We start from the raw sequence: 14,322 nt of genomic DNA on the forward strand, positions 1-14,322 counted from the left end.
CTTAATACCCCCCCTCAACCCCATCAGCTCCATTTATGAGCTAATGAAAAAAAAATGATAACAGGTTTCCCTCCATTCTCTCCAACTTCTTTCCTCCCTCTCAATCTGTTCTTAAAATAGTCAGTCACCTTTGTCCCAACCGACTGATTAAAAATAGTATTATTTTGTTCTTTAACTTTCATCCTGTACAGGGTCCTTACTATTAAATACTAATGCAATGCCCAATTATGCAGAACTTCTTCAACTAAGATTCTCTTCATGACATATTTGATATAATTAAACAAGACAACATGATGTACTAATTCATCAACATAATACTTAAATTACATCTGCATATATTAAACATACTGGAATTATCAGTCATTTAGTTAATTTTAATGATTTTCTACATAATTTCTATATTTCAGAAATCTTTAGGTTAATTGTAATGTGCTTTTACTATTATTACTATTACTACTTTAAAAATAACTGTTTATTAACCAATATATGTCACCCAATTGTAAGCCTCATTGTACACTTTTGAAAGAATTTTTAAAATTGATTGGGAGGATTAACTTTTGAGGCAATTATTTGATGGGATAAGAAAAAATATTGATCTCAGTCAACATCTTCAGCTGGGAACAATATAGGAACAAAAAAGCCCTCTAGGATGGTGATCCCTCATGGTCACTCATCCTTTTGGAAATTATGGAAATTATGGAAAAAAAGTATTGAGTAGACTTCTCTTTCTACTTCCATTTGGCCCCAACTGACACTTATTCTTGCCTTTAACATGACATCTTTGTAAACTAAAGCTCAGAGAATGAATATTCAATGAAGCATAAGTATGTATTAAAAATGAAACTATACACACACACACACAAAGACACCTTTTATTTTTCTTCTGAGCCTCCAGGAATTCTAATTCTAGTAGTATTAAGTCCTTGCCTTCTCTATGTTTCTTAAAAGAATTACTTGCCATCTTCATTCGTGTTATTATTTAGCGATTTCAGTCTTGTCCTATTTTTCATGACCCTATTTGGAGTTCTTTTGCTAAAATTAGATTTCCTTTGCATGGAACAATTAAATGACATATCAGATAAAAGTTGAGTAAATGGGAGAAAAATAGTACAACACCAAAGGAGGTGGAGATTTTCAAAAAAGAAATTTGTATTATTAATTTGTCTTTAGTGTAGATTTAAATTGTTTTATAGTCTGTTTATGCCTCTAGAAGGACATCCCTATTTCCGTTTTAGACCTACCATATTTAAGTGCCTACTGTAGTTATTTTGCCAGGTACTGGAGATACAAAGACAAAAATCCAAACAATCCTTCCATTCAATGGATTTACATTTTACCACAGTGGTATAGGTAATGATTATACAAGGATACTGAAAATACTAACTAACACTAGAGAAAGCATTAACAAGTGGTATAAAATAAAAGGCTTCACCTAGAAGGTAGCACCTGTATTGACATTTGAGAAAGATGCAAAGGGAAATGAAATGCACAGGGTATGAAATGGAATCGAAAGGGTATGCCATGACTGAAGTCAAGAGGAACTTAATTCAAAAACCTGTCCCTGGAGCTTACTAGTTGTGTTACTCTGTCTAAGAAATTTAATCTTAAAGAGTCTCAGGCAATCCCCTAAGATCTATCTACTAAATCTCATGGGTATTAAGAGGGGAGTCCTCTTCACTAAGCAAATCACAGGCACTTAACACATTTTATATGAATTATACCATAGTGGTGCTGGTTCACCAGGAAAGGTTGCAAAAAATCAATTTAATAAAAGGACATTTCCTACTGCTCCAAACATTCATTATGAGAGACTGCATTAATCTTTCACATTATAATGGTATTCTAAATCTACCTACTATTGCAACTAGGTGGCATAATGGAAAGACTCATCTTCCTGAGTTCAAATCTGACCTTAGATATTCACAAATTCTGTTATCCTGGCTAAGTCACTTAACCTTGTCTGCCTCAGTTTTCTCATCTGTAAAATGAGTTGGAGAAGGAAACAGCAAAGCACTGCATTGTCTTAGCCAAGAGCATCCCAAATGAGGCCACAAGAAGTCAAACAGGATGGAAACTACTGAACAACAAAATACCTATAGGATCTTTTTAAAAAAAATAGAGCAGGCAATGACTTAACAATATTAGATTCTTATCCTTAAACATAATAGGCATTTGTCTATGGTATGATTTCAGATATGCCAGAATTCTTTTGAAACTAGGAAAACTTTTCTATTCAGCTTGTTGATACCCAGAATTCCACTATAAGAGAACCATTCTTTGTGTTAAAATTCAAATGCCTCTACAAAAGAGAATGCATTAATCATTATCAGTAACTTCTTAATAATGTTTATCTTTCATTTTTGTGAAGAAGATCATGATATTGGGTAGGTGATGCCATGACAAGCATGTTAATTGGATTTGAGTGAGGAGGATGCTATGCTAAGTCCCTGGCCTCAATTTCTCCTCCAGAGCCATCTAGGTCCAGTGGTCAGATATGAATCCAGAATGACAGGAGATGGTTCTGGAAGCGAGGCAACCAGGGTGAAGTGACTTAACCAAGGTCATACAGCTAGTCAGTGTCAAGTGTCTGAGATGACATCCAAACTTATATCCTCCTGACACCAAAGCCAGTAGTCTATCCACTGTGCTATCTAGCTGCCCTGTGAAAAGTCAGATAAGCAATAATTCTAAAAAAGATTTGGAAAAGAGAGAAAATGAGCATCCTAGACTTCTTGAATAATGAGGTGGGAGAAGAACAAAACAAAAATAAATGGGTTGAAGGAAGGGAAAAGAGAAAGAGAAGAAAGGGTAGAGACTTCCAAGATAAAAGTTTCCTATTTCAAAATTTTGTTAACTGCTGAATCCTAAATATTACATAATTGGGGTGTGTCAAACTGGCATATATAGATTCATCTTTAATTTTTTTATACAGAAATTTAATTTTCACTAAGTTTGTGTTCGAGTAGTATTCAAAAGGGAAAAATCACTAGAATCCGGAGCCTCATTCCCATAGTGTTGCTCATTAGTCTATTAACAACTACTTTGTCATTCATCAACCACATTTACAGCAATACAGAATGGGTAGATCTCAATTGGTGATATAATCTGGAAATAAGCCAATCCCAGTTTTGGAGAACATCTTTAATGTTAACTGTTCAATGCATATGTTACATAATAATAAGGCCATTTCATTGCTGTGTAAATACATGTACTTGAATTAACAAGGTTAATCACTAATGGTCTGAATAAGTTGATGAAGCTTTTCATAGACATGGATACTTTTATATTACCCTCATTAGTCCTCAGGTAGATGACTTCTTTGGAAGTACTTACATGAACTCTGACTATAAAGTCTTGCTTTAGGTCAGGACCTGGGATTTCCTCATAGTTGATAAGTCCTTTTTAATATAGTTCTTCTGATATGTCAGTAATGAAACCCCTCTTGAATGGGATCCAAAAAATAACTTAAACAAAATTTTCTTCTTTGTCAAATAGCAAAATATCAGTATATTTCACCATAGGTGCCCATTTTATCCTGAATTTTAAAAAGCAAGTCCTAATTCATAAAGTTATGGAGAATATGTTAGGGAACATGACTTTAATTTTAGTTAATATGACTTCTTATTAGATAATAGAAGCTTCATATGCATCTCTTTGCAACATGAATCATATTACAATACTGACTTTGAAATTAAGAAATCACTAAAATATGCACTTTAAGAGAATAAGAACACTTTAAAAATAAAACAGCAAAAACAGTAACAGCATAGTAGAGCTATAATGAGAGTATAAAAGAAAAAAATGTACATACTCTTATCATAAGTACAAGTGTCATCATCGTTACCCACCTTGTATCCCTTTAACCCATAAAAAAGTGGAAAATGTTAATGTCCTAGGAGTTAGTATCCTAAAAATGTTAGTATCCTGAAAGGCCTATTATATAATTTTTTATTCTTTTTGTTCTATTTTTTGAGGAAATGATAAAAAGGTCATGCACATAGTTTTGGTTTAAACACACCCTGGAACTTTTAATTCAGTAATTAACTGCTGCAATGGAGAAAGGGAAAAATCAATTATTTGCCTTTTTTTGTCATTGAGCTTTTGCACATCTTTTGTAATTTGTAATAAACTGTAAATAACCTTAAAATTTAGACCAACAGAAATCTCAAATTACAATCTGTATGAATTAGTTCCATCTACTATTTATCCACTGTTTATTTTTAGTAATCCAAATTATTACAATAAGAACAGCAATGTGTGGCCACATAATTAGCTCCCACAGTAATTAGAATGGGGGAAAGGACTCACAGAGACAAACACACATTTCTGTACCAGTTAAACAGGAAGCTCTTGATGATTAACATTAATTTAGAAAAGGCTTCTCTGGTTAAAAAAAATCCTGTGTGAAACATTAAACAAAGTTATCTGATGTTTATGTTTTTCGTTTTTAATAATTAATGAAATGTAAATAGTCAAGGGAGTCTCCACTTTTGCATTGTAACTAACTACCATTATAAATGGCAGTCAGATGTTTACATAATACCCAGAACCCTTCTGCATGGAAGGAGGTTATAAATCTGCCCCTTTTCCCTGTTCAAAGTCAAAAATAATGGTGCCTGATCCCCAGAGAATTCCTTGCAAGAACTGTTTGCATATTCAGTTATTGTTTCTGCTGCGTCAGTCATCTGTTGAAGTTCACTCTAATGTGGCCCTGATCAATTCTGCCAGCTGTGCTTAAGTGCTGTTTACTATAATAACATCACACTGCATTCTTATTTGGCAACAACAGCCAAGACAGCACCTAAATGCATTGAGAAGCCAAGATTTTTATCATATACACAGATCAAATTGGAACTGTTTATAGAGGACAGTGATGGTCTATTCCTGTCCATTCTAGTGAATACCAATACCACAATAATGGCTTTGCCAAAAGCATTACTCTTCTGCTCTTTTTAATAAGTGAAGATCTTGTTGATCTAAATACTCAGCAGGGTATAGAAATGATTTCATTATTGCTGCATATACATTTTTACTGAAGAGCAACTTGATTAGATTACTAGTCATAAACCTTTACTTCTTAGACATCCAAGTATGAATAATGCTGTCTTAATTAAATATTTAAGAATTACTAGGACTATCTACTCTGGCAAATATTCTAACACTGAGAATATTAAATCTTGAATTGAATAGGTAAAAAGTTACATTCATTTTATATTAATAAATGTACTCTAATGCGGGGGGGGGAGGAAATTCTGGGCTTTACTACTATATTAATCAGCAATGTAAAACTATGCTCCCATTCCTATATTTTCATTCATTATTGTGTGTTCCAACAGCCTTTGTAATCTCATGGCAAGTATTTGAATATATTAAAATAGCAAGAAACAAAGATAAGTATATAAAAAAATATTTTTGCATATAGGTATATAAAATATAATGGTGGTTACAACCATTTATCAATTTGCCTTCTACAAGCATAAACAGATTTTCTATGTCTGTGCAAATACAACATGTATTACCATCTTATACAAGTTATTTAATGTGAAGTCAGTGAAACTCAACCATTGATAATAGTGAATGAAATATAATGGGCATATATTTTTACTTTATAACATTAAACTGATTCCATTGGCATACATGTTAAAAAAGATTAAACTCATTTGAATTTTCTTTCTTATCAAGCCTTAACTAATTTCTCACATGTTATAATGATTTTTTGCAGGTTTTCCTTTTTAGTGAATGTTATTAAAACTGAAAAACGGTAGAAGAGATGTTATTGAAATTATAAACTTTCAGAAGTTTATTCAAAAGCAATGCCATGTTAATGGGTATTTTCAGAGGAAAACCAAAAAAAAAAAAGAATACATGGATAAATCTTAATACACATTCATGTCATACCTCATAAAGGTTCTGAAGGCTCCTTCTGTGCTATTATAATACATGCTGTGAATGTGTATTAACAATAGTGTGAAATCACATATTATAAATCCATAATGTATTTGCATATTTATAGCTAACCAACTGCCAAAAAGACATTTTTAAAAATTCTTCTCTAAAGTATTATACATCCTCTAGATTTCTAGTACCCAGCACATTAATATCTCCATCAAGATTTTCTACTATGTACATTATTTAGCTTAACCGATTGTCTTTGTACTCCTCTAAGGGAATTGGAAAATAGACAAAAAGTTTTCAGGCTTCTCCTCTTTGGTAATTACTTAGCTGTATTTGAAATTTCAATTACTAGGCATTTCAAGAGTTCATCTTTATAAAGATGCCCAGATATTTCTATTAGTAAAGTTTAATAAATATTAATTAAACTCCCAAATAAAATCCTCTTTCATCCTTCCTTTTGAGCAAACATGACATTCTTTCATATTCATCAGGTTGCCAGGCATGCTCCAAAACAAAAATAATTCATTCAAACTGTTTAATCTTGTCAGTGGAGATTGACAGTATCTTTTTATATTTTTGAAAGCTCTTTTAACATTAACTGATATTTTAGTGTGGGAAAAAAACTAAAAGCTTTCTACATATAAAAGTTCATCATTCTCCTCCTCATCACTATCAGATAAAAGCATAAGGGCAGTGAAGGCATGACTCTCAGATATATTACTCCCATAGGAGGGAGCCCAAATACATCAGCATCAGGAAAGGCAGCAGGTGTGAGCAGTGAGTAGAGAACAATATTGTACAAGGAAGCCAAGGCAGAGAACAGTTAAAGCCAGCCTATTAGCAGTACTAGGTGTGAATAATACAAAGGCTTGCTTGTTATTAGAGGTGAATCTCTCATCGCTAAAGAAATGAGCCCTCAAAATATTTTAGGGAACTTGCAGTGAATAGATTGCAACACAAAATGACAGAACTCTCTCAATTCCACTTTCCAATAACTCCAAAGCACTAGGGATGTGACAGCATGATGAATACCACAACAGACAGCTCCAATATGGTACCATTTTACCAGATCAATATCTCACTGCAATATAAGAAAAAAGGAGCTGATATTAGTCTACACAGTGTATTACAGATGAGGTACATTTCTTCTTACTGCAGTCATGCTGAACCAAAGCAATAATTCATGGATCCCTTAAAAAGGTCTGTGCACCACCACATGCAAAAAAAAAGGCTAATCTTTGTTTCAACATCTGTTTGAAGATGTTGAATAGCTTAGAGCAGTAAGTGAGATTTCAAGTTATTTCTAACTTTGTGTAATAAAGAATGATAAACTATCCAAAGGCATAATAATACAAATATTCATAAAATGTGAAGATTGTAAAAGTATCTTTAATATTCCCTGTCATCTGTTGGTAATCAGGATTCCATAAGTCACTTCCTTTGTAAGTGAAGACTTTCTAAACCTCTCATTGTCTTGAGTTCATAATATGTAGAATTCCCAATTATCCATAGGTGTACTATCCCCAGTTTTTTTTATTATCAAACAAGCTTCATTTCATACTTTATTCAGTTTATTGCTCTCCACAACAACAAAAAATCCATATCAATTAGTGTATGCCTATGTAAAATAATTGCAATCACCTAATAAGATTCTAATTTAAAAAGTTAATAAATATATTAATAAATTTATAAGAAATAAATGCAATAAAGCTAAGATCTAATTTTCAGATTACTTATGCCTCTTATTCCTATGTTTGTATACTTGGCTTTATTAGGAACTTTGAAAAAGAGGTTAAAATAAGCTTTTAAAAGATGGCCAGCTTAGGATAACAACTCCCATTTCTATTAACACTGTTATAGTACTTTCCAAATAAATTAACTACTCATATTAATATATGAACAGCATTTGGGATTATAACTATGATAGCCATGAATGTGTTCAATGACTTTTTGAAATAAAAGTAATCTTCCTTTCCACCAGCCAGGTGAGTTATATCATGCTCCTCCTCATCATCATTATCCTCATTCTCATCTCCCTCCTCCTCTTTATCATCATCATCATCATCATCATCATCATCATCACAAACCTATATGATAGTGCAAAGTTTACAAAATATTTTACATATGTTGTTTCTTATAGACCACAATAATTCTATGAGGAAAGTGTTGTATATATTATTACTGTCATTAAAACAAGTGAAAAAATCTGTATATCCTTGGATAATTCATGTCACATCTTTGGACCTCAGTTTTTTTAATTATAAAATTCAAGCATTGGGCTAGATGACCTCTAAAATCCCTTCCAGCTCTAACTCAATGATTCTGTGATTTAGAAGTAAATAAATACAGTAGTATCTTTGTTTAACAAAAAGTGAGGAAACTGAGGATCAGAGAAGTTATGATTTGCTCCTAGTCATAAAACTAGTAAATTTCAGAGGTAGGACTTAAATCTAAGTCTTTCCAACCCTAAGTCTAGAACTTTTATTCACTCTGCCATAATTATATATATACACATATATATTAAAAGGTAAATGATTTTGTTGATAATGCATGGTTTAATATGGAGGATTATTTAATCATTTACACCACAAATAAAAGAAGTTAGTATTAAAGGTAAAAATGACTAGACATTATGAATCATGGAAGACCTGCATTCAAGCTCCAAATCCTCTCAAAATATTCTTCATATGCAAATTTTATGTTCATCTGAATTTGTCCTATTTTATTTTCTACTTTCCCCTGCTTTCTTTTTATCCAAACAGAATCTTTAATTCCTAAACCACAGTACTATTCTATTACATTTTACCTTATTGGTAAAGGATTTTTGCTTTCCTAATTATGCCATTTTTGCAGGGGTACTTCATGCCCACCTTCCGTATTTATCCCCCCCAGGATGTAGAGAACTATGAGAACTATCTTTATAGAGAAAAGTCAGGTTCTCTTCCAGTGAATATTTCATGGTATTTCTCTTTGTATAACATACTATGAACATAAGGCATGTCCCTTTTTTATTGGGAAAAATGAAATTTTGATATTTATTTGTGTAATCACATACAAGGAAATGATCAATCCCAATGGTATCTTAGTTGCTACACATTTGACCAGTGAGATGGATTGATACCACTGGTTTTATTTTGTAGTTAAGGAAAGTGGGGTATATTGGAATCAGACATCCTTGGTAATAGCTTACCAAGTAACTATTAAAAGTATTTATGTATTTCAGGGCTTCTCAACAAAAGTTTTGCTAAACCTTACTATGTCAAAAAGTTTTAAGACATGATATGAAATTTTTCAACTAAAATTCAATTATAATTAAAAGTAAATATGCCATATTACACTTTAAAAGTCAAGAAAGTAAGTATATGATTGCCTGTCATCACATTCAGCTGAGATAAATGTATAACATGGAGCCATTGTAAAGACTAACAGAATGCCTTCTGTGGAGGGTGGGGCGAGGGAAGCAAGAATGGGGAGAAATTTGTAAAACTCAAAATAAATAAAATCTTTCTTTTAAAAAAAGACAAGAAAGACAAGTGTCAAAAAATTAAGCAATTAAAGTAAAACTCCAAAAAAGATGAGGTATTACTATTTCCTAATAGTGTCTAATACATTTTTGGCTAAGGCTTAGAGGCAAGGGAGAAACAAAAGTTGAGACAATTATGCAGTTATCATCACCTACTAAACTCAAATTTGTTCACATGACATTCAATATCACTCTCTTAGGAGATTTTTTTAATGTTCCCATGCTAATTATGCTATTCAATACTAGGGGAATTAAATATTTTATTTAGCTTATGTGTCTTTATTATTCCAAATATCAATATCTATCAATATAGCCAAATATCAATATAATTAGCAAAAGTTTTTAATATGAAGCAAAAAAAGTTTAAAAGAACTCTCCAAATTAGAAATGCAAGATTATAAACTTCTCTAAATTGTTATATCTTATTGCAAAATATAGAAAAAAACTAGAATTAGACATCTGATTAGTTGAATATAAACAAGAAATATCATTAGTTCAATATCTATATAGTGTTTATCATTTTCCAACTACCATTTAAACATGAGACAAAAACAAAGATTTTAGAGTTAACTAAAAAACTTAATAGTGTGACTGAATGAATTTATCTTAAAATGTGCAGACTTTCTCAAGAATTTAGAACTTAATGTAATTATGCATCAATATGGTTTGGTCATTTTATTGATTAATTTAAAAAAAATAAAAGGATAGGTTCCTGATTTCACAGCTACTTTGAAGATTTTGGTCTCAAGGAGCTTTCTAGTGGGGAAATTACACATTATAGAATTTTTTTGCTTCTCATTATTTTGTCTCAATTTGCCTGGAGGCACATAGGAGGTCCTCAGTACATGGAGCACTAGTCCTGAAGTCATGAAGAGCTGAGTTCAGATCTAACCTCAGGTACTTTCTAGCTGTGAGACCCTGGACAAGTCACTCAGCCTCTCTTGGCTTCAATTTCTTTAACTGCAAAATGAGAATAATAAATGCTCCTACCTCAGAGTAGTCTTGTGAATCAGATGAATAATATTGTAAAGCAGACAGCAAAATGAGACACACTGACATATATTAGGAATATTTATTTCTCTCTCCCTTCTTTCTCTACTAGAATGTTTACAAAACTCTCGGTTTCTATCTTAGAGTACGAGTTATTCACTAAGATCATCAGGGTACTGTTATGTAAATTAGAAGAATTATTAACAATTTAATTTTTTAATCTACTGATAAGAATAGTCATTTTCTTTAAATTTGTATAAATGGGAAGAATAAAATATTTTGTTTCTCTTTTGGAATACCTTTTATGCTTCTTCATTCTTTATGGAATGTTATAACGAAGACTTTGACAAGTTTGCTGTCTTTAAGCTAAATACATATCTACGATCCTTAATAAAACAGTATTTAACTACATTTGTACAGTATATACCAGGCCTTTCTTTTAGACACTTGTCATTACGGGACTCAGAACCTTGACATATAAAAATTGTCCATATTTGAATTTTCTATGATTTATAAGAAAAAATGTAGTCAGAATGGAAGAAAAGAACAACAATGGCATAACTTGGACATTGTTGGGTTGCTTTGACATGGAACTGAGAACTATCCAAGTAAGCTTTCATGAAACAAAGTTGGATGAACCAAATGATATATATTAGGGGCTTTTATATATATATATATTATATATATATATATATATATATATAATATATATATTATATATATGGGGCTTTTGCTGAATAATCTGTAAATAATCTTTTCTACTTAAATCTTTTTTGTAAAGAATAATTTTAGTAATATTTTAGTAATGTTATTTTATCAATTTCTGATCTATATTATTTCACCTTATATTTTAGTCTGTAGAAAGTTTCCTAAATTTTGTTCCAGATAAAACATCATTATGTTTGTCCATTCTCGAAGAAGACCATGATTTCAGGGAAGTGATGCAACGACAAGCATATGAATCTGATTTGTGAAAGGAGGATGCTGTGCTGTTTCCAATCTCATTTTCTTTTCCAGAGCCATCTATGTCCCATGGCCAGATATGAATCAGTCCAGCTAGAGATGGTACTGGATATGAGGCAATCAGGGTTAAGTGACTTGCCCAAGGTCACACAGCTAGTAAGAGTTAAGTGTCTGAGGCTGGGTTCGAACATCCATCCTCCTGACTCCAAGACCAGGGCTCTCTCTCTACTGCACCATCTAACTTCTCCATACATTCTAAATATTTATTTATTATATATAATGATGTTTTTGCAAACATAAAACATTTATGTAAATCATTAATTCAATATTAGAAGTAATTACAATTTAAATTGAATACTATGGATTTTGAATTTACCATAATATTTGAAGTTGGTTCATCCATATCACAATATATAACTAAAATAAACAGCATAAATATACTAATGAAAATTAAATATATTTAATTAATGTGTTGTATAATAGATTTTTTATCCATTTTACAACTAGATTTGAAATCAAGAAGAAAACAAAACCATCACAACTTTACCATAATAGGGAAGATTGTTTTTAACGAAAGAGCACTTATCCTAAGAATTTCAAATTAGGAAATATTTTTCTACATATAATAAAGTTTTACAAATCTTATGCGAATTTAACAGAAACTACAACATCTGACTTGAATAAGTTATATTAAATAAATATTGGGGGCAGCTAGGTTAAAAAGTGGATAGAGGCTCTGGAGTCAGGAGGACCTGAATTCATATCTGCCCTCAGACACTTAATACTTGCAAGTCACTTAAACCCAATTACCTTGCAAAAATCTGCCCCCCTCCCCTACAAAAAACTTCTGAATTATGGACATAACTTAATTGGTACTTTTTTTTTTAACTCAGGTACTCCTGGCTCCAGGGCTGGTGCTCTATCCACTGTGCCACCTAGCCACCCCTTAATTGGTACTTTTAAAGTTAAAGTTAATGTCCACAAGGAAAGAAAAGCTAATTTTAAATCAAAGTAAAAAGGAATGCTAAAGATCTTTGAAAGTATAGATAAACTGAAGTTATTATACTTTTTATAGTTCTTTAATGCCATACACATCACAATAAAATTAAATTTCAAAGTATTACCAATAAGTAGAAGGTAACTCAGAATTGCAGATACAAAAAAAACCCAAAAACACCAGACCATAAATTTCTACAGGTCAGAGAAGAAGAACCTTGAAGATCAATTAATCCAACCCCTCAATTTAAAGACAAGAAAACTATGCCCTCAAATGGTTAAGAGATCTGTCCAAGGTCTCTTAAGTGAGTACAAGAATTAACAATTCTAAAAATGACATTTTGAAAATGTCAACATTGTTAAAGTTTTTTGATCTATTATACTTAGAAAAATAACTTTTTCAAAAGATTTGAACATATTCGTAATTTAAGATAGCTAATTTCTGGTTTTCAAAACAAGTTCTAGAAATTGACTACATTTACTACATGACTACATATACGCCAAGTATATTTTTGTCATAGAGTATTTCAGATGAAGCACATTTGAACATTTTAAAAGCAGCAGATGTTCAAATGCACTTCAGTTTTTAAAGTAGCAAGACTGAAAAAACTAGACATACTCTAGAGAAGTTAGTATATAGGACTCAGACAAATTTCATCTCAGTGACAAATGACCCAGATCAATAGTGTTATCTCTTCTACTCATCAGGTTCATATATCTATATATGCAAGAAGTTCGGATTTCAATTTGAAGCTTTACAAAAAAAATCATTCATGGATTTATTTCAAGAAGGTGTGTATAAATTGACAATATCTCTAAAATACATGCCTGCTCCAAATGAAACTGTAAGATTCAACCTTCCTTTTTTTTCATTTTGTGGCATGAAGTCATCATTACAAATGGTAAGAGCATTCAAATTTAACAAAATCTTATAGCTCATTTTAGTATAAAATGTTAAACATGAAAATGAGCTCTTGCCTATTTCATTCAATAAGCACTGTATGCATGATATCACTGTCTCAAACAGAGCTGAAGTAGGCCTGTAAAGGAATATGAAGTGATCACCTGAGAGTTGTTTGAGAGACTCACAGCTGTCAATGGTAATAGCCACTTCATGGTGAATGCTCAAAGTTCGTTAACTACTACTGAAGGTATTGGGTATCATATGTGCAGTGAAATTGTCAATTTGTCTTTAGAGATTGATAAACACCCAATATATAAATGTCAGTTATTGCCCATGTACTTAAATAGATTGACAGGTGTTATATTGGGGATTATTTTATTCAACAAATTCCTATACTTAAGACTGACATGGTTGATGGTTTTAAGCTATTGATATAGTTAGAGCAGACCAATGGAAAACACTCCTGACCCCAAATGCTTTCAAAGGTGGGGGCAAGAACAGAGAAACAAAATGAGACAAAATGTCTCCTTCCATCTTCATAATGGTTAAGCACCAAATATTTCTCTTTTTTAAATGTTCACAAATTGCCAGGGATATAGATGGCTTCAGATAAAGGCTAATTGTTTTCTCTTGGTATTTTGTTTTTCTTAAGGAAAAGGAATGAGAAAATGTTTAAAATAACAATTTGAAATACCTTCTGCTACTTCTGCCATCCTTTAAATAAAAAAAGTAACAAAAATTAGGACAAAAATGAATTTGATAGAAAAAATAATTTGTTTCTCTCTCTCTCTCTCTCTCTCTCTCTCTATATATATATATATACACACACACACATATTATATATACTCAATCCCAAATGAATACAAATTCTCAAAATCCTTTTCTTTACTAAAATTCAACAAATGAGAAAGAAGTTTCTAAAAGTGGAATCACTAATAGTTATACTATTTCTACTAATAAATAAATATCAATTTTGAAGTTTAAATTAGTACAATTTTAAAGCCTGCATTTAAGAAAGTTACTGTGTACCTTTCTGCATCAAATACTAGTA

At 31.6% G+C, this 14,322-nt stretch overlaps 1 protein-coding gene across 1 annotated transcript in view; it reads right to left on the minus strand.

Moving 5' to 3' along the window:
* Positions 1–14,322, minus strand: part of DACH1 (dachshund family transcription factor 1) — a 487,947-nt gene that overhangs the window by 347,537 nt on the left and 126,088 nt on the right.

This window comes from Macrotis lagotis, chromosome 6 (genome assembly GCF_037893015.1).
Source record: "Macrotis lagotis isolate mMagLag1 chromosome 6, bilby.v1.9.chrom.fasta, whole genome shotgun sequence".
Classification (NCBI taxonomy): domain Eukaryota; kingdom Metazoa; phylum Chordata; class Mammalia; order Peramelemorphia; family Peramelidae; genus Macrotis; species Macrotis lagotis.